General features: G+C 35.6%; 1 pseudogene; it reads left to right on the top strand.

The window, feature by feature from the left end:
* The first annotated feature begins 6,222 nt into the window (after positions 1 to 6,222).
* On the top strand, positions 6,223 to 8,366 carry LOC129294171 (uncharacterized; annotated as a pseudogene).
* Positions 8,367 to 20,491: the final 12,125 nt, after the last annotated feature.

The raw sequence follows: 20,491 nt of genomic DNA, 5'->3' as shown, positions 1-20,491 counted from the left end.
TATAAAATGGAATAAAATAATATTTAACAATTTTAATATTTGGGCCAACTCAAAAGTTTGGATAGATAAGGTCAAGCTTGGCCATATGGCTTTTTTATACATTAAGATATTTTAAATTTAATTTGAATAAGCTTGATTTGAATGAAGACTGACTTGAATAAATTTGACCTATTCAAATTGCCGACTTTAAGTAATTGGAGGAAAGATGCTGGATATCAGAATGAAGATAGAAGACTTCCTTGGGACGAGAATGGGTTGATGCAGACTAGCCCATTCAGCTATCAACAGTTTAAGCATGACCCGTGGGTAAGATAAGCCAGTCCACAGTGTCGACAAATTGGAACGTAGAAAATAGTGGATTAAGCTACCAAGCCCTTTGAACGTGTTTATCTCAATTTTAAGAATAGGCCGAGGCATTGAGCTCACTACACCTACTTACGTGCTGGATCGACATATACCTAACAAGTAATAACCGATTCTTAAATACAAGACATTAATAAATATAAACATAACAATGATGGTTTTTTAGAGTGTTTCACAACAAAAACTGCGATTTAAATGTAAGAATAAATAATAACTGAAGGTCTGTGTTCAATAAATATGGATTTGGATTGAACTGTGAATTGAGATGGGTGAAGAGATATGATTGATTATTGAATAAGGTAAGCAAGTGTAATGAGGAATGGCAAAAATACGGTAGCCTTTGCCAGAGAGAGGCAACAGTAGGAAATACTTAATGCGGTGGTCAGAGAACTGGAGTGCTTTTCTTTTATGGTTGGGCATTTACTCATTGGGGGCAGTTGATCCAATGCCGTTATCTGTGCTTGACATTGTTGACCCACTTTGCAAGTGAATTCAATTGAGATATTCTCAATTTCTCAATTCTCCTCCATGATGAATAATGTTGCTGCTCCTTTTTCCCAATTCCGAAAGCTACTCTGCACATTTATATGTGTGGATATGTAACAATACCTCAAATCATGTGTTACGCATGTGTGTACGATAATTTTTTTAAACGTTCCATTCCACAGACACTGACAGCTTAAATGACTGCATCTGATGGAATAATGATGGTTAGACATCTGTGTCTACGTATAAAATGAAAACGCGTGCTCCAGAGATAACCTCGGCCCCTGTCTACCTTAGCTCAGCACCATGCTGTCAATACTAGAGCTATACATGAAGAGGGTCAGGTAGGACAATCCATTAACTTGATACCTTACCCTAAATGTCTTTAAGCAAAAAAATCATGCCTAAAGCCCAACCCTACTTCAAAGATGTCTGACTTTATAGGAGTCGAGTGGGCAGGGTCAGGCACCTCAAGCATGGTCTCCAGCCTCACCCTACGAAAACAAAGAATCAGAACCATCCATACAAATATGATATACATTGTAGTAGATTAATTATTTTCATTAATAAATCCCTTCAAGCTCTTATTTTAAAAGTAACAGATTGTTAAATATTGTAATATCCCAATTTAAATTTTAATAGTTAATTTAGATTAATAAAAATTTAAAAAAAATATTTAGAGATAAATAAATTAGTAGGAGATGATTATTAAATCTAACTTAAGATATAATTTTAAATTAAAATTTTTAAAAAATATTAATTAAAAAAATTAATTAATTAAATTATTATTATTATTATTAAAAAAAGAGAAAAAAGGAAAAGGTATGAGGAGGAGGAGGAGGAGGAGGAAGAAGAAGAAGAAGCACTTTGGACGTCCCACGTGCTACAATCATTATGTATATATAATAATAATAAAAAAATGAAGAGAGAGAAAAGAGGAAAATAATAAAAAATTATGGGACCCACATTTATTTTTAAAAACCACCATTCTCTTCTCATTTTTCTTCATTTCCTTCCTCTTTCGTGTGTGATCAGAGAGAGCGTCTGTGAGCGTGAGTCGCCGGTGCGAAAGATCTGAATTTTTAAGGTAAGAGTTTTTAATAGGATATTTAGGGTGTGATTTCAAGCTTTTCAAAACTAAGTATGTATTCTAAAATTTTTTCTTAGTCATCCTTCCTCTTTGGTTTCTGATTTTATGGTGGTAGAAAATTTAGAATCTATAAGAGGGATGAATTTATGTTGAATAAATATAATTTTTGAGGTTGTTAGTAGTATAATAAATACTCTAGAGTATAAATTTATTGATGATTTTTAAATTTGTGGCTTATGGATCAAATTTAGACTAAATTTTTATTAAATCTGAAAATATGTGTTGATTTATTGAGGTTTAAATGATTATTTGGGATGAGAAATGAATTATTATGGCTATAGGATTATGATTCTAAGCTAGAGACTCAATTTTTAATTTTTGGGTATTTTAGATATGAATTTATGAAATAAAAAAAAATTTTGATAATAGAAATTAGTTTAGAAATTGATTTTTAGATTATTAATGTTTATTGATGAGTAAAAAAAGAGTTAAAAATTTCACTTAATAGTATTAACTCTAGATTTGTATTAAGATTTAAAATTAAGAATTATGTTATATTTTTAATTCTATTATTAAAATTATTTTATTAGTTTCAAAAATTGAAACTAATATTTATAAATAATATGTTATTTGTAGATTGTATTATTGGTGAAGATTGTGGTGGGAGAGAAATTGTAAGGAATAATTTATTGAAAAAGCTACGAGGTAACCATGCTTTTAATTTATGATTAGTGTTACTTCATGTTAATTGGGTGATGATTGAGAAAATTATGAATTTTTTTAATATTGTATATTGTGCAATATTATTATGAATTTGTTTGATTATTGTGGGAGGTGTTGGGAGACTTGCTATTGTTATTGTATTTATGTGCCACGTGGTACGCCCCTATTGGAGCTTAATAGGTGGCTTGTAAGGGCTTGGGCTAATCTACCTTTGGTCGGGTAATTTAGCACCGAGTGAGGGTTACGGCTCGAGATTAATGGAGGGATATAAGGATGGTTATTTGTGTGTATTGTAATATTTCTTATATTTGTTGGAATTATATTATTTTTAATTCTCACTTAATAAGCACACACTTAACTGTTTGTATATACTATCATAAATTGGCTTTGGTTATTGGGACTTTTGAGTCTCATTATGTGGTTAACAATTTCCAGGAGAAGAGCCACGAGTGACACGTGGAAGAGTCTCAAGGCTTAGTGGCATAGATCCACTATCTCTTTTGGGTATTTGATTTATGATTTATAATGTGTTATATTGCCAATAGTAGGACTTTTTGTTTATTGACAATTATATGAATATATAAATGTAATCATGCCTTTCAAACTATTTTTATTTTTGGTACACTTTGGATGACTGTAATTTTAATATTTAGTTTACTTTAGATTTGTTAAAATGGCATGATTATGAGGTCAAATAACTAGCTTGTTTTGAAAATTGATTAAATTATTTATTTTACTTGTTGGGAGTATAAGAATGGACAAATGTAATTTAGTTTACTTGTTGAGAGTATAAGGATGGACAAAGGTGATTCAGCCTAACGGCATGTGGGAGGTAAAAATTTATCTGAAATGTTATATTGTACGAGTTGAAACCAATTGTAAAATATTTTTATATTAAAATTATTAATATAAAATGTGTTGGGTGGCTGTAACCCAACTATAGTTGAGTTAAATTATTAAAAAAAAAATTTGGTGTGTCACAAATATCATTAACAAAAATATTATGGTGTCATCAAAAAATTTAATGGCAAAGCAAATATGAAAGGAATTTTTCACGCAAGTCACTAGTGTTGTCCAATTTCAAATTCTAATGAATATAGAAATATTCAACCTAAAGTTTACAAACTTGATCATCAAGGCACCTAAAAAAAGGAATGAGTAAGGAGTAAAGTGAAGGTAAACAATTAAACATATTGCAATTACAAATCCAAAATTGGCAACAGGTCCCAAAAGTGTGTTCTAGGGTGCACGAAAATAGGCTATCTCTTATCTAATGTTGATGCTTAACTGCTTTAGATATCAAGGCTAACTAATTTAAGAGAACATGATAAAATTTACAAGAATACAAAGGGATTTCTCTAGGAAAAAAAATGAAAGAAGAAAGCTGGCATGTATGATAATTGATAAGTAGGAAAATGAAACATTACAACATCATGTTCAGTCATCCACAAACAAAAATAACCTTTAAATAGGCCATAGATCCATCATCCACATGCGCTAAACATTATCATCACGGCATCAAGCATCACTAAGCTTCGAAGAGATGAGCCAACAAACTCGACTGAGATTAAGGAACTCTGAACTCTAAAGCTGCTAATGCGAGATAGAGGAAGCTCGAAAAGATCAACCTCATTGGAAACTATAATAAAGCTCAAGGGATAGAGAGCGGCAGCTGGAGATGCAAGTGACAAAGAGAGACAAAGACCAATAGCCGAAATGCAAATGACAGAGGGAGACAGAGAGCGGCAGCTGGAGATACGAACAACAAAGAGAGACAAAGAGCGATAGCTAGAGATGTGATCGACAGAGAGAGACAGAGAGCGGTAGTCAAAGATGTGAATGACAGAAGAGATAGAGAGTAGCAGCTGGAGATGTGATCGACAAAGAGAGACAGAGAGCGGCAGTCGAAGATATGATCGATAGAGAGAGGCAGACTGAGATGTGCGCCTGTGAGGGTGAGAGTGAGACCACAAATGTGAGACTGAGATTTTGAGTAACTAAGTGTATCGGTTGTGAGTTCAGCCTTTAGGGTTTTAATATTTTTATTTTCCATTTATATCCCCATCAAGTTAACAAATTAAATCTTATATTATCTCAGGGGGGGCAGGGTTAATTGGTTGGATACCCTAGCCTTAAACCCTGTCCAACCCAAATATTGGGCTTAGTTTGAGCATGCCCAAACAGTATTGAAAAATATTTACAGGGCTCGGGTTGGGCATATTTTGCTTGGGTCAGGTCGAGTATCTTAAGCTTATAGGCATCCTGCATGGGCCTACTCAATACCAAGTTTGATTTCTAACTTTGTCTTTTCAGGGGTGGTGCCTTTTTATTTGATTACCTCTCCTTCATCGAGTCACCAGTGCAAGCCTGCTAATGAACTAGCAAGAGCAAAATGCTATTTATCAATTAGCTCTAATTTAAAATTAATCATTGCCGTAGCTAACTCGCTTTGAATCTTTGAGGTGAATATATATTATTATTACTACCTCTATTTTAAATTATAAAATATTTTTATATAAAATTTCACATACTAATAAAGCTCATTAAATACATTTTATAATTTTACTTTTTAAAGTAAAAATATAAATTTTTAAAAATGTCCTTCATTTAATACTCTATTAATAAAAAAATATTAAAAAAATATATAGTAAGGGTAATATTAAAAAAGTATTATTAATAAAATTTTTTTTGTCAAAGTATCTTATATTTTGAGATGCTAAATCTTTTTTAAAAATGTCTTATAATTTAAAATGGTGATAGTGTTTCATATAATTAGGAGAATGCAAGTTAATGATTTCAATGCCAAGGATACTCTCTTCCCCCCACATGATTCATGATAACTGATAGTAATTTTAAAAAAAGTTTGAAGACTACACCCATTTTTTAATATTAAATTTGAGTCAAAATACACAAAAATATTTAAACAATAAAAAAAATACGTCACACAGTTTAAAAAATGTGCAGATAAAAATTGAAAATTGAAAAGAACGAAAAAAGTTCATATGATAACTAATAATTTAATAAGATGTCCCTTAATTAATATACATTGATGATTTAAATTTTTAGGAATGATTCATGCACTACTGTAGATCTGAATTTGAATCCACGGTGGCTCAACTAAAAAATGGATAACAATCAGTAAATCAATAGCAATTATTTCGTGATAAAAATTTGCATTGATTGATGTTGTAAAAAATTAAAGAAAATGTTGAAACAAAAATTGAAAAGTTAAAAATGAAAATATGCACTTAATAATATGAAACTAACTCGTGGGAGAAGAGTAACGCGTGATTAGAAATTTCAAACATTTCTAATGAAAAAGGATGTTGGCCAATGCACCAAAAAAAAAATGAGAGAGAGGAGTTAAAAGTGCGATTAGCGAAGGCACGTGCCGGCCTGCTACAGTACTTCAAGGTCAAGATCAGGAGGGACCATTAGTTTAGCGCGTACGGTGATAAACTCACTGGAAGATATACGCTTGTCAGATATCCATCCCACGGTTCAGATTGAATATAAGTCCCTCTTCTCCTTTCTCCTGCTTTTAAATCCCGGCGGCATTCCCATTCTGGAAGCTATAGGCATATAGCCATTGCCCACTTCTCTCCCTCGAAAGGCCAATTCCTCGGACTAAAATAGAAATTCAGTTCATCCGCTTTCTCTCTTTCTTTTGATGATGCCACTTCGCTTGCTGCTCCCAACTTCACTGTCTCTGCTTCTCGTGCGCCGCCCGAGATGTTGCCGGCAGCAACGGGAGCAGTCATAGTTACAAGAATATCTCGTTACAGAAGAGCCTAGTTGGTAAGATCTGAACCCTCTCTTGGATCCAATACCCTCAGCAATGGAAGGTCAGAAGAGTCAGGCTAAGCTTACTAGAACTCACTCTTCGCTCCTTCGTTCCTCACCCAAAATTTGCTCTTCCATTCACAGCCTCTCTTCGATCAACGAAGACGATGTTAGCGCTGCTCAAGATGAAGAGGAGCAGAAGGGGAAGCACCCCATGTCGGCTCCCACCTCACCAACTGGTTCAACTCGGATCAGCGTCCCAGCTATTGTCATAGCCTCGCTCGGGTTGATTTTCTTTTGCACATACTCTTTCTTTTTCTACCTATTCTACTCTGTATATCTCGAACGAGAGCATATACTCGTCCCAGAGAACCTGTTAATAGGGCTGATTTTTGTCGCCGTTGGGCTATACTTTGCAATTAAGAACAAGGGGGCAATCCACCGGGTCTTTCTACTCTGAAGCATTCGTGGGATGAGAATCTGAAAAGACTCGGCCTTTCGAAGACGAACTCGAAGCCTGTGCAGTGGTTCATCGGAGACTCTACAGTAATTAAAGGACGAACGGAGAAGAAAATTATCAGGGAGGGCGTGGAATTTTACGGCAACGGTGACTTCTACGAGGGGGAGTTCCACAAAGGAAAGTGCAACGGAAGTGGGGTTTACAATTACTTCGCAGCGCGAGATACGAGGGTGATGGGTGGACGGAAGGTACGATGGGTACGGGATTGAGACCTGGGCAAGAGGTAGTCGCTACAGGGGACAGTATAGACAGGGTTTGAGGCACGGTTATGGGATTTATATGTTCTATACCGGGGACTCTTATGCAGGGGAATGGTGTAATGGGCAGAGCCATGGTGTGGGAGTACAGACTTGCTCCGACGGAAGCTGGTATATCGGCGAGTTCAAGTACGGCGTCAAGCACGGTCTCGGATGTTACCATTTTAGGTGAGTTACTGCTATCTTGTGTGTCCGGAATTGCATCGATGGGGGAACTGAAATGCTGTCTTTGTTTTCCATTTTTTCTTATCTTTTTCCGTTGATTTACTAATTACTTCCTGCGCAATTATGTGGCATTGGCGTACCGTGTTTTCCAATTCTTTTCAGTCCGTGTCTGTCAATGAAATTAATTCCGCATTGAAGGGGGTTTCAAGTTTGGTTGGCCAAGCTGATGAATTGACCGATATCTCCAAGATTGACCGGAGAGTCTGTTTTTGAAGCCGTGTTGATTGATGATTAGTGTATTATGAGTTGTTCTCCATGCGAATCCATCATGGTTAATGTTTTGACTGTGATAAAGGAATGGAGATAAATACGCGGGAGAGTATTTTGGAGACAAAATACATGGATTTGGGGTATACCATTTTGCCAATGGCCATTGTTATGAAGGAGCGTGGCATGATGGTCGAAGGCAAGGTCATGGCATCTACACTTTTCGAAATTGTGACAGAAAATGTGGTGAGTGGAATGCTGGCAGCCTCGTTCATCCTCTGCCATCACTAACCCATAAGCTCCTCGGAGCTGTCCAGGTATATGTCATTCATATATCACCCTTAACATTAGATTTCTTGTAATCCCTCTAGAAATGATAATCCATGTTCTCATGTGTTGTGTTGAATCGAAGGCTGCCAGGAGAACAGCAGAGAATGCTATAAACCTTCGCCGGGTGGATGAACAAGTGAATGAAGCTATGACTGCTGCCAACAGAGCTGCCACCGCTGCTAGAGTTGCTGCTGTAAAAGCTGTTCAGAACAGGATGGATGGCAAATTTTGCGACACTCTTGTCTAAAACTCAAGACTTAAGCTTTCCTTCGAATTGTAAAGTTTACTAACTTTAAATCCTAATTACATGGGAATCATACGCCACCTTGTCGAGCAAGCTCGTCAGAAGTCGGATTGAATGAGAGCATGTTTTGACTTTTGACGCTGGTTTAACTTGTATATAGAAACCATGTATATCAACGACAGGATAATTTTCAACTCCACTTTCTTGACGGGGGCAATTGGGAAGTGGGAAATTTGAAGTTTTTCATTAATTTCCGTTGAAAGAATCCATGTTGAGGACGGTTCCTAGAAGTTTCCTTTGGCAACCAATTATCCGTGGAATTAAGAACATCTTGGTGATTGATTTGCATTTAGTAAGTCCATGATTGTCTCTCCTGCCCGTAATTTTATCTCATACCGAAATCTGTGCAGTTGAAGTTTTCCTGTGCAATTTCTCAGAGAAGTCCGAGAAAAGAGGATGTGTAGAATATTCGTAGGGGTGCCCCCTGGAATGAACTTTATCTCTCCTTTTGAATGGGCGTCCTTGCGGTTAGGCTACTCGCTATGTCCTTATTTTTAATCGAATTCTATATTTTAATAAAAGTTTATTATTAATTAAATTCATATAAAAAACACAATATTTTTTTAATTTTATTTTTAATAATATCATGATTAATATCATAATAGTAATACGAAAAAAATACAATTAATAATTTATTTTATTTTTTAAAACAAGAATAAAATTATGTATTTACTTAAAAAATCATTATCAATTCTTATATTTAAAAATAAAATAAATTTTTAAAAATTATTTTATATATAAGGGCAGAAGAAAATACCAAGATGATAGGAATCAGCAAGTTAGTAACGGCCTCCCCTGTCAAATCTCTTGTTCGCACATCCCGTTGCATCTCATAGCAGGCAGGACGTTAACATTCAGGAATATGAATCATAAATTATAACAACTAGATTGACTACCATTATGGGTAGGTTGTGATTTATTCCTTTTATCTCTATATATAAAATATTTTTAATTAAATTATATAAATTAAAAAAATTGGTTATTTAATTAAAAGCATAATAATATTTTATTTTTTTTAATTATTATAAATAAAAATAAATCTTTCTTTTCAAAGTAAATTAATAAGAGTATTTATCTTTTTCAATTTAATAAGTGTATAATGGTTCATTTATTAAAAAATAACTAACAATTTTTTTTATTTAAGGACAAAAAAAGTTTTAAAAAACTTTGTATATATAAGGCAGGTTGTGATTTAAATTGCTAATAATTTGGTTTTGTCACACACGGAGGGTTAAAATAATGATATGATGATATATAACATGCAGGCGTTGTTTGTTCTCTTTACACATGTGAAACGCTTGCTTCTTGCAGAATCCCATGTAAAGCATTGCGCCCCGCTGCCATTATCACAAGATCAAGGCAATGCGGAAGGAATATTATCTGACTCAGCCACTCAGGTGACGCTGTCTCGGGTTTGGTTTAACAGACGCTTTGAAGTTGTTTCAGCAATAATACCAGCGCGGATAACTTTACTAGTATTTTGACGCCTTCGCCCTGATATGTTCTTTAATCATTCGCCTACGTGACTAAATTATTTTCCCCATCCTCGTTAAAACTGATCCGTCACATTTTTTTATTAGCACTATGCTGACATTATGTTTATTTTTAGGCAATCATGTCGATAGAGTTGAAAATGTTGAATTGTAAAGAAAAGGGATAAATAAATACTATAACAAAAAAAAAAAAAAGCAAATTTCAACTGAACATAACATTTAAAATGACTTTTTAAGTGCATTTCTGGTCTGGTCGAGCAAAAAACTAGAGTGACCTGGAAATTTAGGCAAGCAATCAAGGTTGAAGCACCAAAGGGATAGCTGAAGAGCAGGATGAACATAGCCTATCAGCAGAGAAGATCAGCGACACGATCCCTTCACACGGAATCCGATCCTTACAGAACAAAAGCAATCAACGATTGATGATGAGCTGAGTTGACCACGCTATGTCTTAGATTAATTGGATAGTGCAGAGTGTGTCCCACGCCATTCACAAGGGAAGGGAGGGTTGAATTATTATTCTTTTTCTGCATGAAGTTCCATGTGGCACGTTATGATTGATGGGGGCTGTTCCACCGTGCAGAAACCATGATTGCCGAGCAACTAATTGCTTTGCTTGCAATTTAGTCAAAGCCCGAAGACCATAATGCAAAGGGCAGACTGCAGAGTGCTCTAATCATTTTAGAAAGAATATATTTCTACAGTCGGAGTGGTCCAATTGGGAAAGCTCAATTTCTGTGAAGGCTAATTAAGCAGCTACGTCTTCTGTTGCTTTCGCCTATGACTATGACCAGGAGAGGAACATGTCCTTTTGAGTTATTTCAAGTTAACATGCATGTGACTGATTCTCTAGTATTCCTTGCCATATCAGTATACTCTATATGGGTTGTTAATTTCTTGTGTGTTTTTTTTTTAATTCCAAAATCCATTTCTTGGACTACTCTTTCTGATGGGGAGAGTGTGCAGTCTTGGTGGCCCAAAAAGTAACCGTAAGGTGGGTTTGGAATTTGAATTTTCTGACATCAGATCAAACCCAATCTGACAGACTGTTTCCCGCAAGGGATTGCTCCACCGTAATTAAGCTCTTAACACACTGTCGTCCAATGTGAAATTCAAAACCAACTTTTTAAGTCGTCTTGTGATTTTTGACTATCCTATATCTTGTAAAATATTTGACGAGATCCCAATCTCAACATTAAAATATTGACTCATCTGCCAACTCAAAAAAACTTGTCGCATTATTAATGCTGATTCATTAAAAAGATTTGTATCGCATGTATCTAATTATTTCTAAAAGATGAGATTATCAAACAGTTTTTTTTTTCCCCAAAAGGCTATCAAATATTTGGATGAGCATATTTCCCACACTTCGACAAAATCAATTTAAATATTGATTTTCAATACTCATTACAATAATGAACACCATATCATTGTGATAAAATTTGGACCATTTAAAATTACCTAGTATTGACATTTAACTTTGCCTCAAATTGGACTGTCTAGATTTGATTTTGACAGTCTAAATTTGATATAATTTTATCTTTTTATTTTTAATAAATTATTGTTTTTTATAGGTACAATCGTACAACGTTTAAAATAAAAATAATCTTATTATTGTTACTCTAGAGAATAAAATATTTTTTTTATGAAAAATTGCATGATAAAAATTTTAAATATGAATATTTAAAATTAGTTTTAATGAATAACCCGGATCTAACCACAATTATAAGAATTATGATACTAAGCCCCAGATAAAGTGATTTAGGTATGGCTTACTTTTCAAATATATTAACGAAACTTGTATGGTGGATCGGCATCATTAATCAATTACTCCTTCTGTTTTAAATTATAAGGCACTTTTAAAGGAATTTTTTCATTTCAAAATATAAGACAATTTGAGTAAATTAAAGTTTTACTAAATGCACCAATTCTGATATTACCTTCTCTCTCTATGATTCATTTTCTTTACTTTCTTTTCAATATATTAAATGATGGGTATTTAAAAAAATTTATATTTTATTTTGAAAAGATAAGGTTGTTAAGTATATTAAATGAAGTTTATGTTAGATCTATATATCTCAATTCATATGTATAATAAAATATGATAAAATAAATTAATTCATGCGTACCTGAAGAATCCATGAGTGCTAGAGAAATCTCGATTACCTCGAGTGTAGGCAGGCACACAACCCTCAGGTCTCCAGAGCCTTCAGAGAGTTCAGAGATAATGGAAGTAGAAGAAATGAGTCGTGTGTTTGCGGTTACCGACTAATCATCTTATATAGATCAGATCGGTAACTGCCTTATTCAATAATTAAATAATTATCTTATCTATTATCTCTGACTCAGTCAGTTAAGAGATAGGAAATAACTGACGACTACTGGGTTGTGCGTTGGGCCTCTGTCCATTGGGCTCACTTGTGTGGTCCACCTATCATGGTCCACACAAGATCATAAGGACCAATTTATTGGGCTTATTAATTAATGCTAATTCATAAATAATATTCCAACAATCTCCTAATTGGATTGCATTAATTAAGCAAGTTGTATAAACAAGCCACAAACAAAATTCAGAAAATGAAACTCCACAAAATCACTGAATCCTATGGGGAAACAAGTGATTATGATATCTTATAATCTGAGTAAAATATGAAATTTTATTTCAAACACAGCTCAGTAAGATAACAACATAAATCACTGATTCCTATGGGGAAACAAGTGACATGCATAGCGTACCACAACAGAATCATTGGATCCTATAGGGATACAAATGATATAGACGCATCTAATTGAACTGAACATAACTCATAGAAGAAAACAAAGCCTAAAGAGAAATTGCAACATAAAAAGTTTTCAAACTCCCACTAAACTAGGGCATTAAAGGAATTCACAATACCCATACAAGTTACATGATTTTGAAAAACTTCTACAGGTAAGCCCTTAGTCAGCGGATCTGCAAGCATCTGCGTGCCAGGAATGTGTACTACACGGGTTTGAGACTCAGCAATTTTCTCTTTCAAAAACATAAGTTTGATATCAAAATGCTTTGTACGACTGGAATTTCTGTGATTGTTAGCATAGTATACTGCAGATTTGTTATCACAATAAATGGTTAGAGGACGTGATATTGATTCAACTAGGTGTATGCCAGATATCAACTTCCTCAGCCATATAGCGTGACGTGTAGTCTCAAAGCAAGCAATATACTCAGCTTCCATAAATGAAACTGCCGTAAGTGTCTGTTTCACACTCTTCCAAGAGACAGCTCCTCCAGACAACATGAAAATATAGCCAGTCGTGGATTTACGATCATCCAGACAAGAGGCAAAATCTGAATCTGAAAAGCCAACAATCTCAAGATCTTCTGATCCCTTAAAGTCATAATCAGAATACCCAACAACTCAAGAGAATTTGACCTTCTGTAAGTCAACATATGATCCTTTGTACCTTGAAGATACCTCATAACTTTCTTAGTAGCCTTCTAATGATCCGGACCTGGATCATTTAAGTATCGACCCAGTACTCCAATGGCAAAGGCTATATCTGGTCGAGTACACACTTGAACATACATAAGGCTGCCAACAGCGGAAGCGTATGGTATCTTTCTCATTCAGCCCTCTTCTTATCATCCTTGGGACACTGTAACTTTGACAACAGCTCACCTTTCTGTACAGGAGCAGGTGAAGGAGAACATGAATCCATTTTGAATCTCTTAAGTACCCGCTCAATATAAGTGGCTTGTGATAAACCAAGAACACCACGAGATCTATCACGATAAATTTGTATCCCAAGAATAAAGGAGGCTTCACCCATATCCTTCATGTCAAAATGGCAAGACAATAGGTGCTTTATCTCAATGAGGAAATTTATTGAATTGCTGGCTAATAAGATATCATCAACATAGAGAACAAAAATGGCAAAATTGTTCCCATCAAACTTTTGATCTGAGACATTCTCAACAAAACCGAGAGAGGTGATAACTTCATCAAATTTCAGATACCACTGCCTAGAGGCCTGTTTTAGCCCATAGATGGATCTCTTTAATTTGCACACTAGATGTTCTTTATCGGATTCAACAAAACCATCAGGTTGTGTCATGTAGACTTCTTCATACAAATCGCCATTCAAGAACGCAGTCTTAACATCCATCTGGTGAAGATCAAGATCAAGCTGTGCAACTAAAGCCATTACCACTCTAAAAGCATCTTTGGTGGATACCGGAGAGAAGGTTTCTGTGTAATCAATACCTTCTTTCTGGTTGTAGCCTTTAGCTATAAGTCTGGCTTTATATCTATCAATTTCACCTCTAGCTCCTCGTTTTGTTTTGAAGACCCACTTGCAACCCACTGGTTTAAACCCTTTTGGTAGCTCTACAAGCTCCCATACGTGATTGCGGTACATAGAGGCAATTTCTTCACTCATAGCCTCCAACCATTTAGAAGAATGCGAGCTAGAAATAGCCTCCTGGTAACACATTGGGTTTAAGCTATCAATAGCATCTGAATCAAATTCCTGCAAATATACCATGTAATCATCTGGAATAGCAGACCTGCGAACCCTTTGGGACCGTCTCGGTTCAACAACCATGTCCCTATCACCCTCTAAAGGTGGTTCATCTTGAGCTTCATTCTGATCTACGGCATTATCTCTGTCAACATGAGGAGTTGTCAAGATAGGCATAGGCAAAATGCTACTTTCGTCATGCAAGGTAATATGCCTAGGCACAGAGCTCCCACTGTCTAAGGCATCTTCAAAGAAGTAAGCTCGGTCAGATTTAATTACCCTAGTAGTGTGATTTGGACAATAAAATCTGTACCCACGAGATCCGATACAATAGCCAATAAAGAAACCATCAACAATTTTAGCATCAAGCTTCATTAAACCCTTTTGGTAGCTCTACAAGCTCCCATACGTGATTGCGGTACATAGAGGCAATTTCTTCACTCATAGCCTCCAACCATTTAGAAGAATGCGAGCTAGAAATAGCCTCCTGGTAACACATTGGGTTTAAGCTATCAATAGCATCTGAATCAAATTCCTGCAAATATACCATGTATCATCTGGGAATAGCAGACCTGCGAACCCTTTGGGACCGTCTCGGTTCAACAACCATGTCCCTATCACCCTCTAAAGGTGGTTCATCTTGAGCTTCATTCTGATCTACGGCATTATCTCTGTCAACATGAGGAGTTGTCAAGATAGGCATAGGCAAAATGCTACTTTCGTCATGCAAGGTAATATGCCTAGGCACAGAGCTCCCACTGTCTAAGGCATCTTCAAAGAAGTAAGCTCGGTCAGATTTAATTACCCTAGTAGTGTGATTTGGACAATAAAATCTGTACCCACGAGATCCGATACAATAGCCAATAAAGAAACCATCAACAATTTTAGCATCAAGCTTCATCTGTTGTGGATTGTAAGGTTTTACCTGTGCTTTACAACCCTAAACTCGCATATGCTTCAGCGCAGGAGTCCTTCCAAAATACAACTCATATGGAGTCTTTGGAACTGACTTGCTAGGAACTTGATATAAACAGCAGTTTTAAGTGCATCACCCCACAAGAATTCCGACAGTGAGGAGTGACTGATCATGCTCCTAACCATATCCATGAGAGTACGATTTTGCTTTCTTGCAACCCCATTTTGCTGCGGGGTGCCAGGCATAGTATACTGAGCTTCAATGACATGCTCTTGAAGGTACAAAGCAAATGCCCAGGGTTCCTGCCAGTCTCAGTATATCTCCCATAAAATTCTCCTCCTCTATCAGATCTTACACACTTGATCAACTTGCCAAATTTCAATTCGACTGCTGCTTTAAAGGTCTTGAATGCATTAAGGGACTTGTCCTTTTCACGTAAGAGTTCAATCCATCCATGACGGGAGTAATCATCTGTGAAGGTGATGAAATATCTGAAACCACCCATAGCCGGAGGCGTGATAGGTCCACAGATATCAGTATGGATTAAGTCTAAAGTGTTTTTAGACCTCTTTGCCCCTTTGGTTCTAGCTCTAGCAGGGAATTTTCCCTTTATACAATCAAATACAAGTCTCAAAATCTGAAAAATCAAGGTCTCGTAAGACACCTTGCTTGATCATGCACTCCAATCTCTCTCTAGAGATATGACCCAAACGACGATGCGATAACATAGAGGAATTATCATTGGGCCTTTGACGTTTATGCCCAATAACAGTATTGACATGAAGATTAGAAAGTTTAAGTGATCAATCATTCAATCGATATAAACCATATATCAAGGAAGCGACACCAACATTAATGGAATCAAAATAAATGTCAATTTTCCCATTTTCTTGGAAGAATGAATAGCCACAAATATCCAATGCAGAAGTTGAAATTAAATTCCTCTTCGTAGAAGGTACATAAACAACATTGTTCAAATGTAAAACATGACCAGAATTTAAATATAAAGAAATAGTTCCAATGCATTCAACTGATGCCTCGCTCCCTGCTATGCCAAAGACTGACCTCTGTGCCTCACTTGGAACCTTCTGGTTTCTTAGCCCCTGTGGAGAATTCACAACATGTACAATGGCACCAGAATCCAGCCACCATGAGTCAAAGGAAGTTTCAATGGTGTTAGATTCAAAACAAACTAGAGCTAGAGGGGCAGTTTGAAGAGTTATACCTTCACTTTCTTGTTTGTTCTTCAATTTGAAGCAATTAGCTTTAATGTGACCCGGTTTCTTGCAATAATTGCATAACCCTTTAAAGGGTTTCTCCTCGACTTCTCACTCTTATCACCATCCTTCTTAAAGGTTGGATTATTGGGCTTTGGGGCATCATGCTTCTTCCTTTTTTTCTTATGTGACCCTCCAGATTTGCTACTAGAGCCATGGAAAACATAGTTTATTGAGTGAGAGGAATTCTTCTTTATAGCTTCCTCTTCTTAAGTGACTATCAATATCATCTGGTCAACAGACCATTTAGCTTCTTGTGAGTTGTATGAAGTCCTCAAGAATGCGTACTCTGATGGCAGTGATTGAAGACACGGTAAACTAAGGTACTTTCACCCAAATCAATCCCATATGACTTAAGCTTGTTATAGTAATGAACAAGCTTCAGAATGTGCTCCCTGACACCAGAAACTCCATCATATCGAGTGTTGTCAAGAAGTGATAGATAATAGTTCTTTTGAGTCTTGTCAAGCTTTTTGTATTTGTTACCAATAGCTTTTAAGTACTCTACTGCAGTATCATTTTTAGGAATGTTGTCCCTAATTCCCTTTTCAATTGTATACTTGATGATCGCTAGACAGATCTAGTTGGACTCACTCCATTGTTTATGGAAGGCTATTTCATAAGCACTGGACTCGGAAGAGAGATCCGCAGGCTTGGGCTCTCTCAGAGCTAAATCTTTCTTAGAAATGGTCAGATACATATTGAGGGACTCTTTCCAGTCATCATAGTTAGTCCCATTGAGAGCCTTCACAAAGGATAGTTGCGTAAAAGCAGAAACTGAAATCGCAAAACAGAAAATGAGAAATATTAATTATGTGTGCATAACATAATTATAAAACAGAATTCCCCAACAAGCGATTATCAATTAGGCAACTATAATCATGCACCAAGAAGGCTCATATACTATAAAATTTAGCTCATACAAAAGTCCATACAAATAATGCATTAAACATTTTCATACCTATAGGATACAATAAATATCTAACACATTAAAGGAGTGCTATTAGCCTATCCTCAAAGCCAACCATCAAAATCACATTAATAATGTCACACCTATGGGGTATGTCCATTATCCATGCTACAAGATCCTAAGCATCATCAATAATTCATAAAGTCACAAATTTTATGACTTTAGGACAAAACAACATAATTTTAAAAGTCCTTAGGGTCTTTTAGGAATTAGAAAATGAATCTAGTACTTAAGTGAAATTTTAAAAGGTAATCAGGGGCAAATAAGTAATTCTGGAAGAGATTTGGGTCAAAATACAATCCTGGAAGTTAAGGGGACCACAATATAATTTTAAGAAATTTATTAGGTCACGGAGGAAATTCCATAAATTTGGGCCGAATGATGTAATTCTATCCTGGGGTCAAAAGGTAATTAATAGAATCTCCCTTTTTTTTTTAAATCAGGCCCAAATTCATCTGGGCCCAACGCAAACGAAAGTGGATCCCCGCCAACTTCTCCCCACCTCCCTTTTTTTTAATCAGAGATTTAGGCCCATATGAAAATGGGCCCAGAACTCATAGAATCGGATCCCTTATTACAAATGTCTTATAATTTGGAATGGAGAGAGTATTAATTAATAGATAAAAAATTATAACTAACAAGCGTGTATATACACGCACTTAATCGAGGTTACTTGAAACCAGGGAGCTGCCAGTTTTGATTGTCGTTGCCAATTGAGTTTTTTTTAAACCCAAATGAGAAAAAGGTTGCTCAACTCAACAGAGTCAAGTACAAGGCAACATTTGACATTTAAGCTTTTAAAAGACTTAGGGTATGTTTCATTAAAGATTTTAGAGGAAATGGGAGGAGTGATGCTCCCCTCCTCTCATTTGGTTGAAAATTTAGAGGGAGGGGGAGTCAAAATTTATTCCTCCCCTCCCTTTGGCCCCTTTCAAATTGAGGTTTTTTAGAAGGGAGCCAAATATATTGACTAATTTGTCCTTAGTAAATTTTTTATATTTCATGAATACCTATCGATCAAAACTCCATCTCTCTTGCTCGACTTCCCAACTTCTTGTCATTTCTCTGTCAAGCTTTTCCCACTGAGTTTCCCTTTATTGCCATTCATGTTGTAGTTCAATCCATCTTAACAATAATTTATGTCAAATCAATGGCAACACCCTCCCATGTTCTCTTATGTGCAAATGAAGGAGGGTGCCATTATGTTACGGTTCAATCTATACAAGGAGGAGGAAGTGGCTATCGCTCGTTGTGGACTCTAACTTTGATCTTTAGTTTGGTCGTCGATGGAGTGAGCGAAGGATGAGGAAGGAAGTCTATACTCTATTGGTCTGGAACTAGAAGTCGATAGAGACTAGCTTGAAATAGAAAGGCAAGGGCAAGGCCTTAGGAAAGAACTAGGAACAAATTAACCTTATTGTTCTTTGCTCAAACTTCAAATTAAGTACATGCGTGATATATATAATGACATGATGGGAACTTAACCTCACGCTCATGATGCTACCATTTATGCATGAATATGCTTACACATTTTTAAATCAGGACAAGAAAGTTTGGGAATTCATTATTATCTTTGGGATTCAATTTTTTTCGACAGCCTTGATATTTGTTACTGTGTGTGAATGAATACTATGTATGAAGATTGACTAGTAATGTGTGTTTGTCGTGTAGCAAGTCAAACTCATACTTTCCCTTCTATCTTTCAATTTTTGATTATTAAGGCAACTGTGCTTGCAGAGGACTGTTGTTGTTAAATAATGGTCCAAGCGCTCCCTCTTACAAGCTGCAGATATCTTTGAAACTATGTTGAATTAGTCGTCCCGGTTTTATTTTAGTCAAAAGGACTGAGACTGTATGTTCCTCCTCGAGCTCAATAATGGAATAATGATAAAAAGATCGTGAACTCTTTCAAGCAAATGCGGCGTTCTTTTCTTGAAAGTTTAAACGCTCATTATATCGTGGGTGAAGAATCTTGCTACCGAGAGCTTCGAATTTCAATTACGGGGAGAGTTAGAAGTTGGAGCTGAAGCATGCACAAACAACACAGGGTCCTTGCCAACATGAGTATGCCTTTTTTAACCTTTTTGGTCTGGCTTCCGATAGTACTAGGATTCGTCATTTTACTGTGTTTTACACCAACCACTTGATCAGAGCTGAATCAACCGAAGCTTGCAGGGTTGTCAATTCGTCAACCTAATTATCCGTATTAGGCCCCGAAACACTTAGATATTTAATTTGCGTCCCTAGTTTCAGCTCGATCGAAGCCATTTGGGATCTATTTCCAATTCATTGCATATTTAGGACACGTTTGTTTCTACTTTAAAAACTGTTTTTTATTTTTGAAAACAAAAAAAAATTAAAAAATTGTTTGGACAAGTATTTGTCATTTAATTGTCTCCAGAACTATTTTTGTTTTTTGTTTTTAAAAACAAAAAAAATAAAGAACTTTAATTTGTTTTTGTTTTATTTTTTATTGTTAAAATACACTACATTTGATTATTAAAAATTATAATTACCTTGACTAATTTCTATTATTAGTCACTACTATTACTGTTTTAATCATTATTATCAGTTCAGTTTTTTTAATTTTTAATCTGATTTTTAATTGACATAACAAAACAAATTTTTATTTTTTTGATTTTTTGAAAAAAAAATTTTAAAAGATATATAACAAAACAATTTTTAAAATAAAAATAAAACAAAACCAAATAATTCCTAGTAATATTTTTATTACTTTTTTTATTGTCCAAGTATCTACTGTTTGTAACGGTGATTAATCCATTTACTGCAGAGTCTCCCACAATGGGGCATACAGCTGGTCATAAATGAGCTCTCTATTTGCAGGAGTAAGAAATCAAACCTTTCACCATATTTTAAAGGATGGAGTGAGATAGTCACTACGTTACATGATTATGTTTATTATTTTTTACCCCACCAATTGTTTTCCCTTTTTTAGGGGAGTGGAGGGAACCAGAAAAGGGCTACCTAGCCCATGTAGGTATCGACAAAAACGAAGCCCATCATCTGGACGGCATCATTGAACT

The sequence above is a fragment of the Prosopis cineraria genome, unplaced genomic scaffold (assembly GCF_029017545.1).
Source record: "Prosopis cineraria cultivar Desert tree isolate PC_DT_omini unplaced genomic scaffold, ASM2901754v1 PC15, whole genome shotgun sequence".
NCBI classification, from domain to species: domain Eukaryota; kingdom Viridiplantae; phylum Streptophyta; class Magnoliopsida; order Fabales; family Fabaceae; genus Prosopis; species Prosopis cineraria.
Note: the sequence above shows the minus strand (reverse complement) of the source record. Positions and strands in the feature narration are given on the sequence as shown.